Below are 10,950 nucleotides of genomic sequence, written 5' to 3'. Positions count from 1 at the left end.
CGCTGATAACGTTGAATATTTAATTACGGAGATCTCAAGACGCACAAGTGCTTTCAAATATTTTCTACAACAAATCCTCCTACGTGCAAAAACTAATCGATACTCTTGCCGCAATAACAGGGCAGTTTTGAAATGATCAAATATTCTTTATTGATTTATATCGAATTTTTTTTTTGGAGGACATTCATGCAGTAAATACATTCGATACAATCAAATATTACTTAATTATCTAGCCTAATTATGTTTCTGATGACTTCACGCTTTAGTTATAGTGGGGGGGGGGGGGGGGTGGATCTTAGGTGGCTCACAATATTGCCCAGAAAAATTGGAAATTCTACACCCCTCCAGTTCACTATTATAGAAAAAAAGTTACATGAAAAAAAGTCGTAGGAAAAAAGTCACAAATGTGTATTTGCATGAGATTTGTGAATACTTTTCTGTTTTCAGAAACTTCAAATCAACATACGATTTATTATATGTAATGAAACTTTAATATATATGTGCGTAGGTTGAATTTGTATGGTAGCACATTTGTATATTTTGTCCGTACCCCCCCCCCCCCCCCGATTTCCGCGTGGACGTCCACAGAATTCGCAGTTTACCTTTTCTTGGCATATGATTTACCTGGTCAGGTAAAGAACATAACGGCAAGAGGTGTGGGCAGTTGATCTTACACAAGATTACACTTACATTTATCCTTGCTCCATGGGTCTGATATCACTGGATGTCCTTAAATTATACTTCGGCTCAGGATTTCTAAAAGTTACTGATAATCCCAGTAACAATGCCTTCCAATATAGGACTATTGATAGAATGTGTAGTCTGCAATGCCAAGCATGTCCATACTTTTTTTTCTATGAGCTGTTTGTTATTAAATATTAAAAGGAGAATCTTGAGAGTGCTGAATATAATAAATGTCATGTTTTAGTCGTACAACTACAGGATGATTTTATGTTTGGCGATTTTGTCCTATTTATAAAAAAAAACGAATGCAGGTCACTCAACCGGTTTATTTTTTCATGGAATTTTTTAAAAAAATTTTTTATTGTAGTCTTAAAAAGGATATCAAGTTCATGACCTTAATTATGTTTTCATTCATCACTTACCGTAGAAGTGCGAACTTTGTATCAATACTGTGATTTCAATACCGGCTGAGCGTAGTGACCCACCACAGAATAGAATCCTTGCTGTTTAGATGTATACATTTTTCATGCAGGTTCAAAGTCTCGTGTAGCATTTCAGTATTTTCATGCTAAATTTAACGTGTCCACATGACCTTGACCCCCCCCCCCCTACCCAGTTCTGACGAGTCCACAAAAGTCGATTGTTTCCCACGCCCCCTCCTCCCCTCCCCGTGGACATTACATATGTACGCCCCCAGCTTCAGTACAACTAAAATTTGTAATCGGAAACAATTTTGCTGAAAGAAACCATTAGTTATTTGATACAACGTAAATGTTCGTCCGTGTCTTGCATTTATAGTATTATTGTGTTTTACATTGATTAATTAGTGTAGGGTGGTTAAGTAGTATTTTATATTGATTAATGACAGTTCTCCTCACTCTGACTGTTCTAGTGTTAAACTATCGTCTAGTGTTACCACGGTAAACAAACGCATGCAATGAGAGATTAAACTAACGTCTGCCCATGGCCAGAGGTTTGGCTTACTTCCCCTCTTCTATGCCGCTTACACGCATGCTCGGCGCATTTTTGATGAGTTTTTTTGCATATTTAATTACATTACGTATTCAACCAACTCATTCAAAAGACCTCATCTATCTGCTACATATTGATTTTCTTAAATTAAATCGATCAAGCGATACATTTTATCCGCAAGACATTGATTTGTAAGAAATCAAATTAAAATAAATTTTCGATTTTGTTAACACATAGATTATCCTTAAAATGAAAGTTGATCAATTATGGAAATTTTAAAACACGCTTCCATTTAAAATAAATACGTTTAGTTTAAAAATAAAACGCGATGTTTTGAAAGAACAGCTGATTGTGTGATGAGTTGAGACATCGATATATGTTAAGTTGTGCTTATGTATTTTAAATATCACAGTTTTAACTGTTATATAAGCGAAGGAATAGAAGATTAACGAATGATTGAATGAATGATTGATTGATTGATTGATTGATTGCTAAGTCCGTGCCCAGGCAAGGACTACCCCCACACTGTCATGCCCGGCTCCCTACTGTCACCCCCACACTCCCTACTGTCACCCCCACACTCCCTACTGTCACCCCCACACTGGTGATGTAACCGATGCGAGACTCGGCGCGCGCGCTTATGCCACGCGCGCGAGAGTGAGCGAGAGTTGCGGGTCCCCTGTCGATGGCCGGGTACTGGGGGAATAGGAAGTGATTGCCGTCTCGTGCACGTGAAGCCGGCACTCACGGTTCGGCCTCTGTGTTCTCACCACCGTTTGTAAACAGTGACACAAATCTAAGGATACCATCGACTCGCGATCTGCGAAGGTCGTCAGGGGTCAAGCAGTGACCTCGACGGAAACATTTCTCCTGTTGGACTTCACGGATTAACTCCACGTGGAGGGATTATCAAGGTTCGTTATTCAGACTAGTGCACATTATCTAACGGGTTTACGGTCGTCACGTGATATTTTACTAATTAACGAGTACTCATCACATCAAATGTAGTAACGCCATAATTCATTAACTGGCTAATTTCAATCTTCAATAAAGGACAAATATACCAGGACATATTTATTTAAAAGTGAGTACAATTTTTTGTCATTTTTTATGTGATCGTTGGCGAATATTAAAGGGAAAAATTACAGTAATATGTTCGATGACAACTAACCAAATAGTATTTGTATTTGTCTGAAAAATAACTCAAACCCTTACGTGCAGTTCAGTTTCTTTCTTTTTATACAAATTCATATATAAATATATATATATATATATATATATATATATATATATATATATATATATATATATATGTATATATATATATATATATATAATTGTGTGTGTTTGTGTGTTTATGTGTGTGTGTGTGTGATACGACTAATAACATCGTATCATTTCAAATAGGAAAACTTGAAGGGCTAAATTATATTATCTTTTTACTGCCACCAATGTATATATGAATTATGATCAGAACCTATATAATACAATATTGCAATAAGACTCTAATATATCAGAAAGCTGTAATTTTTAAACACAATGTTTCAATAATACAAAATAAATCTAAAATAAACATTTCTCTTTACTACAAATGATGCTTTAAAAAATTATATTATATAAATCACAAACGTTTGTTTTTCTATACTAGACAAATTGAATATTATTTTCACGTCATTTTTTGTTAGTCCGTCATTTTTCTTTTCGCGATTTAACTGTAAGGCGAGAAGTTAATACAGCTCCTGCTATGTTTACTGGTCTAAAAATAGCTCATATTTGAGAGTGGAACTTGTACAAAGCCATAATGGGGGTATGTGGGGGTGGAGGGGGGGGGGGGAGCCTGGGTCAATGTGGGAGCGGCGCCCGTGTTTAAAGAGGTGCTAGAGAATACACTCGACGTTTTCGTGGGAGTTTGTTGGTTAATGATGCGACATTTGTTGGTTATACTTGTATAATGCGACATTGTTGGTTATACTTGTGTAATGCTACATTTGTTGGTTATACTTGTGTAATGCGACATTTGTTGGTTATACTTTTTAATGCGAAATTTGTTGTTTATACTTGTGAAATGTGACATGTGTTGGTTATACTTGTTTAAGGCGACATTTGTTGGTTATACTTGTTTAATGCGACATCTGTTAGTTATACTTGTATAATATGACATTTGTTGATTATACTTGCACTAAACCCATGTTGTTGGCTAATAATGCGAATCGTTATCGAAAGACACCACACTCCATTGTAGTGTCCCGATACATAGCAAATTTGTTTGCCACCTTTTGAAGACTCAAGCCGCGACTTGTTTTCTTTACACCTTGCTTACTTCTAAAGACACATCAACCCTTGTCACCACCCATCGACACACCTTGTCACCGCCTAAAGACACACCTTGTCAACGCCTAAAGACACACCTTGTCAACGCCTAAAGACACACCTTGTCAACGCCTAAAGACACACCTTGTCACCGCCTAAAGACACACCTTGTCACCGCCTAAAGACACACCTTTCACCGCCTAAAGACACACCTTGTCACTGCCTAAAGACAAACACCACACCTTGTTACCCTCTAAAGACACACCTTGTCACCGCCTAAAGACACACCTTGTTACCGCCTAAAGACACACCTTGTTACCCTCTAAAGACACACCTTGTCAAAGCCTAAAGACACACCGTGTCACCGCCTAAAGACAAACACCACACCTTGTTACACTCTAAAGACACACCTTGTTACCCTCTAAAGACACACGTAGTCACCACCTAAAGACACACCCACTCCTGTCCTTGAAGCCATACCCGGCCAGAAATCAATGAACTTTAGCCGTCCCAGTTTGCACGAGTGAATTCGATGCCGTGAAGGTTCTCGAACAATCCTTAACGTCCGCGCCTGTCGTGAGCGCCCTCAGACCTTTATGATCAACACGTGAAATGCTCGCACATGCGTGTGTGAGCACTTCCTGAATTATTTACACTCATTAGAGGCACCCGGTGACCCAACGGCTGTTTCTTGATGTACGGGATCGCCAGAGAGGTGGATTGGTATACAAACATCTGTCATCAATACGTTCGCGTACCACCAATGAGTTTGGTGCTTTTTCAACCATCAACAATTCAATGTTCAAAGATCACAGAAGTTTTTTTTTCCTCACATTATCTGACAATGCACTCGCCCGAAAATAGGTGTGTCAGGTTGTTTGTAGTATTGAAATAATATGTTTAGTGTGTTGGGGCTATAACTATGTATAGGTTATTTAAGGATTCGGGTTAGAGTTTGGTTACGGTTTGTGTTAGGGTTTGCAATAAGGTTTGCGTTGGGGTTTGTGTTAGCCTTGACGTTACAAAAGTAACATTAATTGATAGTGTTTTGTTAGTAACCTTAACAATATTAATACCACATTTTATGAAAATATTTGAATAACGTAGCAATATCGGACACTGGTATGACATATACCTCTTATTGAACTATTTTTTTTTAAATACTGGATATTTGATGGAGCATTTCTTCTTCTGCTTAATCCTCTCGGCACTTAGGGGAGCATTAGGGCGAGATGACATTCCACCAACGATTGCATATTTTGGCCACTTATAAAAAAAATTCAGTCATAAAAATCCAACCTCCCTATGTCTCTTTCAATACGATTCTCTCCATACCATGTATGTACTCATCTTCCTCTCTCCCCGTGAGTTCCACTCCAACTTGTCTAGTGCTGTAATTAACTGTCTTTCTGCGTGTCTGCCCAATCTACACCCACTTCATTCCTTCTATGTCGTTCTCCACTGGTACCAAAATACCCGACATATTACAAAAGAAATTAATTTAAGGATTAACGGTATTTACCAGTCACTATTGTGTTGAGGAAAGAAATTATTACTCTACAATGTAAAGACAGTAAACACAAGACTACAGTTGGTATGTGGCTGGTGTATAAGACAACAAAAACGATGAAGTGTTGCAGGATAGGCGAGTACGATCTTATAATATGCGGTGTTGGTATGTAAGTGCCGCCTCAAGAGGGTTAACTTGGCCAGGGTGTAGCTTCGAATGGGTTAACTTATCCTGTGTGAGGAGTGTCAGGTTGTGTTAGCAGCAATGCTGGCTGCATGTAGGCTGTCTGGAATCTCACAACGGAATGTCGGCATCAGGACTGACATGGACGCGAGGAATGGCATCCTCACCAGAGATTGCCGTGTTATATTATGAAGTGGTTGTCGAATGTTAGAAGTCCCCGGCTCCACAGCTGCTGTTTGTGTGGAGATAATACCTTGATATTCCCGCATGTGTTGGTATAATTACCCCCAGCTGGTAGCAACACTGGTGTAGCCAGCGGTTCATAAGGGGGATTTTAAGCCCGGCCAGTGTACGGGATGTTTACTAGTCATTGTGCAGTGTAATGAGTTTTAGTGTTCGTCCTTTATGTCTACATAGGCGGGACTGAAAAGTTTAACACCTACATTGATTATTATAACGTTTACAGAAGAGGAGGTTTGGTGTTTGTTTAGTTCCAGCGTCCTATAATGGGATCTTCTAAAACAGGGGTGTTAGGTTACTGCCAGAGAACTATAGCTTGCTAACACTAAGCCTAAGACTTACCATAATTTAATTCTAATTAATGGCATAACATTAATCCTGATATTATAATATTATTAAAATAGAAACTAGTAGACAGTAATAACAAAACTTGCTGAAACCGCGCTGCAAAACTTAATTACATTTGCTAATTAGAACATATGCAATATTAGATGCCTCCTATTTCGAGAGTGAAGCAGTTGTCTTTCATCCATATTTACTTAATGACACATAATGTCCTTTCAAATATTGACCCTCCCCAAGTCAAAATGACAAATTCCCCGAAAAAGTGACCTCTTGGAAATGCACACACACACACATTCGAAAACACACTAAATTATTCACACACACGTAATATATATATATATATATATATATATATATATATATATATATATATATATATATATATATATATATATATATATAATATTTCTTACCATAACACGCAGCTAAAGAATGACAGTCTACGTCCAAAGGTTTCCCCAGTAGAGATATGGTAATTCTGGCTGGTATAATTTGTTCTGGAAATAATTTGATCAAACCCAAAACACAAAAACTGCACGTCTTAGAGCAGATGTATTCCTGCTTGGTGTATATTGTTGCCAGGGAAACCCTCTGGGACCGTGTTGTGTAGACCTGTGATTGGCATCGTGTTGACTCGGTATGACTAGTGCACCATTTGTTATGCCGTCTGACTAGTGCACCATTTGTTATGCCGTCTGACTAGTGCACAATTTGTTATACCGTCTGACTAGTGCACCATTTGTTATGCCGTCTGACTAGTGCACCATTTGTTATGCCGTCTGACTAGTGCACCATTTGTTATGCCGTCTGACTAGTGCACCATTTGTTATGCCGTCTGACTAGTGCACCATTTGTTATGCCGTCTGACTAGTGCACCATTTGTTATGCCGTCTGACTAGTGTACCAGTTTTTACGCCGTCTGACTAGTGCACCATTTGTTATGCCGTCTGACTAGTGCACCATTTGTTATGCCGTCTGACTACTGCACCGTCTGACTAGTGCACCATTTGTTATACCGTCTGACTAGTGCACCATTTGTTATGCCGTCTGACTAGTGCACCATTTGTTATGCCGTCTGACTAGTGCACCATTTGTTATGCCGTCTGACTAGTGCACCATTTGTTATGCCGTCTGACTGGTGCACCATTTGTTATGCCGTCTGACTAGTGCACCATTTGTTATGCCGTCTAACTAGTGCACCATTTGTTATGCCGTCTGACTAGTGCACCATTTGTTATGCCGTCTGACTAGTGCACCATTTGTTATGCCGTCTGACTAGTGCACCATTTGTTATGCCGTCTGACTAGTGCACCATTTGTTATGCCGTCTGACTAGTGCACCATTTGTTATGCCGTCTGACTAGTGCACCATTTGTTATGCCGTCTGACTAGTGCACCATTTGTTATGCCGTCTGACTAGTGCACCATTTGTTATGCCGTCTGACTAGTGCACCATTTGTTATGCCGTCTGACTAGTGCACCATTTGTTATGCCGTCTGACTAGTGTACCATTTGTTATGCCGTCTGACTAGTGCACCATTTGTTATGCCGTCTGACTACTGCACCATCTGACTAGTGCACAATTTGTTATGCCATCTGACTAGTGCACCATTTGTTATTCCGTCTGATTAGTGCACCATTTGTAATGCCGTCTGACCAGTGCACCATCTGACTAGTGCACCATTTGTTATTCCGTCTGATTAGTGCACCATTTGCTGGGCCATCTGACTAGTGCACCATTTGCTGTGGTACCAGATGGTGTGTATTAAAAATATTATTTGTTCGTGTCCGAGTTTCTATAGTTTGATTGTTTGTAAATAATTTTCTTTTACGGGTTTCTTAAGTTTAAATATCAACTTATAAAGTTAGTTATTTTTTTTCCTACCTTGTATTCTGGGGATGATAAAATCGGTGTATGTTTAAAATAACAACCTATATAGATACATCTAAAGTATTGTTAGGCTTTTTTTGTAAGCTCCCAGCATAGACCAATACGAAAAAGTCTTTAAAAATAAATAAAGAATCAAACCGCTCGCCAGCGTCTTACATGGTGTAGAGTTTTATATTTGTACGTTTCTAAGCTCGCCCATTTTAAAACCATAAACTTCTCCAGTCTGGCAGGAGTTGTCTAACTTGTGCCTAATTTCTCACGAGTTTTTTCCCTTAGGAGATTGGCTTTATGCCCCCTGGTTTCTTGATTCATCTCGTCCATGACCTCAGCTAGAGTTTGCTTTTATTCCTTTTACAAGGTTTTTTTTTTTTTGGCTAAAATGACAATCGATTTAAATCTTTAATATCCGCCGGCTTGTTATTTTAAACTGTAAGAGGTTTAACCACTTGTATTGGAGATTATTTGTGCGTACAGTTATTGATGATAAAACCCCACGATTTTAACGAACATAAATACTATTTGTTCCGCAATTATTTTGTGAAACAACACAATTTTTAAATGTTTATGGATGTAATAAATAATTTATCCCGAAATAGCTGCGAATTAAAATGTTATTTGTTTTTATAACCACGATTGTAATAGCCCTCACGTCAATCAGATAGTAAAAGTTCCAACTGCCACCTGATTTCATTTCTGACTCCTGCAGTCAGATTGTTGTATTGTCTTGTCGCCATGACTTCTGCAGTCTGAATGTTGTATCTTCCTGGCCCTATGACTCCTACAGTCACGTTGTTGTTTTGCCCCCTTTACCCCTTAAGTCAATTAGTTGTATCCTCCTCCCATGACTCTTGCAGTCAAGTTGTTGTATTGTCCTGCCCCCCCCCCCCCCAGACATCCTACTCTACCCCTGATGTATGCTGGTAATATGACTGGTATAGATCTCACGGCTCTTAACGTCCTCGGTCCATCATGATCCTGTCTGTCAGCTTTTGATTCCCGTGACTTTTCATGTAACTTATGTCTTTTAAGCCATCCACTACACTACTTCCAAATTTCCCCCCGCCTCCCTCCCCCGTAAAAACTGCAATATCTTGCACACCTTGATGCATCAGTTCCAAGTTCCAATGAATCTGACCCCTGTAATATCGCACCTCCTGTCACCTCAGTAGCCCCCCCCCCCACCCCCTCCCTGTTGCGAACCCCAGACTAAGCTCTGCCAGACGAGACCCACACAAAAATCTGCTTCCAGCCATCAAAAAACCGCCAGGAATAATGGCCGCGACCAACGATGTGTGACGAGCCGATGTTCAGACGGATGTGAAAAAAAAAATCTCGCGTGTCTTTAAAAATAGATCACTCGCCCGTCTAACGCCAGCGGCCATTTTATTTTGTTGATTACTTCACTCAAATATGTAATCAAATTCATCTGGGAAATGCGAAAATATTCTCTTTTGCACTCTACAGCTTTCACAAATAATGCTGAGAATTTGATGGAATCAAAATTAAACTTCTAACCTGTTGTACTTTAAAATTGAAACTGTCAGAAAATTCTCCTGTATGTGATATTAATATGACAGGAACATGCTTAGATAAATAGAAACTGACAAGACGCTTACGTAAAGTTATATTGGAAGTGATAGGTGATATAGGATAAAATGCTATATCTACCGACACTATCCTTAACACGGTTGTACTATAAGTATTAAAATAGATTTCAGTGCAGGCTGAGGTATTTAATACAATGTTTATATTAGGCACGCACCACGCTGAATTTTGTATAAACACATCTAAATTACAAGCCTACATTTTACTATAATAACATTACCTTTATAAATCAATCGTTTTACCTGTTGTAATTAATAAACAAACAAGTCCTGCCTCACCTGGCGTGGAAAACAAACATTTAATTAAAACACACCAGGTACAGCCCCCTCTTGTTTATTCATGTTTTTGTTCTCTAGAACATGTTGGTACTAGCCAATACATTGACCGTTTACCTTTCTAAAACCACACTTAAAGATCGAGGGGTCTGCTAGTAGTTATAATGTAATAGCAAATAGCTTGAACTCTGGCATTTCCTGACCATTGGGATGTTAGCCTAATATTTCTAGCACCCCAGGCATCTAATGACCACTGGATTATTAGCCTAATATTTCTGGTACCTAGGCTCCCAATGACCATCAGGTCGCTAGCCTGTTACAACTGGCACCTCGGCTACGAAACGACCACTGTGATGCCAGTATTGTGGATGGTTCCCTGCGAGACATAAAGCAGAGATTTCAGACAGGTGAGATGTGTCTGAGATTAAACCCAGACCTCGACTGTGATGAAAACTGATGTTTTATTGCCGCTGTCTTCTTCTTTTATTATTGAAGGATTAACTCGGGATTATCTCTATCCACTTTGCGTGTTCGTCTGATGAGAGAATCGTAAATTTGGATCAAACTAAATCCTCCGTCCAGTGCGAATAATTAAAATGTTTTATTTTTCTTAGCTTTATTCATATTCATTGGTCGTTTCGGCCATGCTGATAGCGCCGATCAAATGGTAATTTAAATCGTAGACGTCTCTTTTGAGAAAAAATAATAGTACAATTATTGTATTTTATTTCCTTTGCGATTGGCTGAATGATAAAAATAACAAGATACGATCGCCTGTCTAAATCCTTTAGATGGGAGGTAAATCTATTTTGTGGGTTGGCTAGGGGTTAAGAAAGCGGGTTGGACTTTCGTGAGAGGAATAAAATGGTCTCAACCACTCTTGAGATACGAAACTAAAACTTATAGCTGAGGCGGAGTAATGTGTTTGGTTTATTT

At 38.9% G+C, this 10,950-nt stretch overlaps 1 protein-coding gene across 4 annotated transcripts in view; it reads left to right on the top strand.

Moving 5' to 3' along the window:
- Positions 1 to 2,350: 2,350 nt before the first annotated feature.
- LOC131953760 (uncharacterized) overlaps positions 2,351 to 10,950 on the top strand; it is a 178,355-nt gene continuing 169,755 nt past the window's right edge. For 3 of the 4 annotated variants that reach the window (XM_059317117.1, XM_059317114.1, XM_059317118.1), the window contains exon 1: positions 2,351 to 2,740. The gene's annotated coding sequence lies outside the window, so the exon portion shown is untranslated. The remainder of the gene's footprint in view (positions 2,741 to 10,950) is intronic. The other variant, XM_059317115.1, reaches the window with a different exon arrangement.

Source organism: Physella acuta, unplaced genomic scaffold (assembly GCF_028476545.2).
Source record: "Physella acuta isolate Inbredline_101_S28 unplaced genomic scaffold, ASM2847654v3 ptg000948l, whole genome shotgun sequence".
NCBI lineage: Eukaryota > Metazoa > Mollusca > Gastropoda > Physidae > Physella > Physella acuta.
This window is presented reverse-complemented; position numbering and strand designations above follow the sequence as displayed.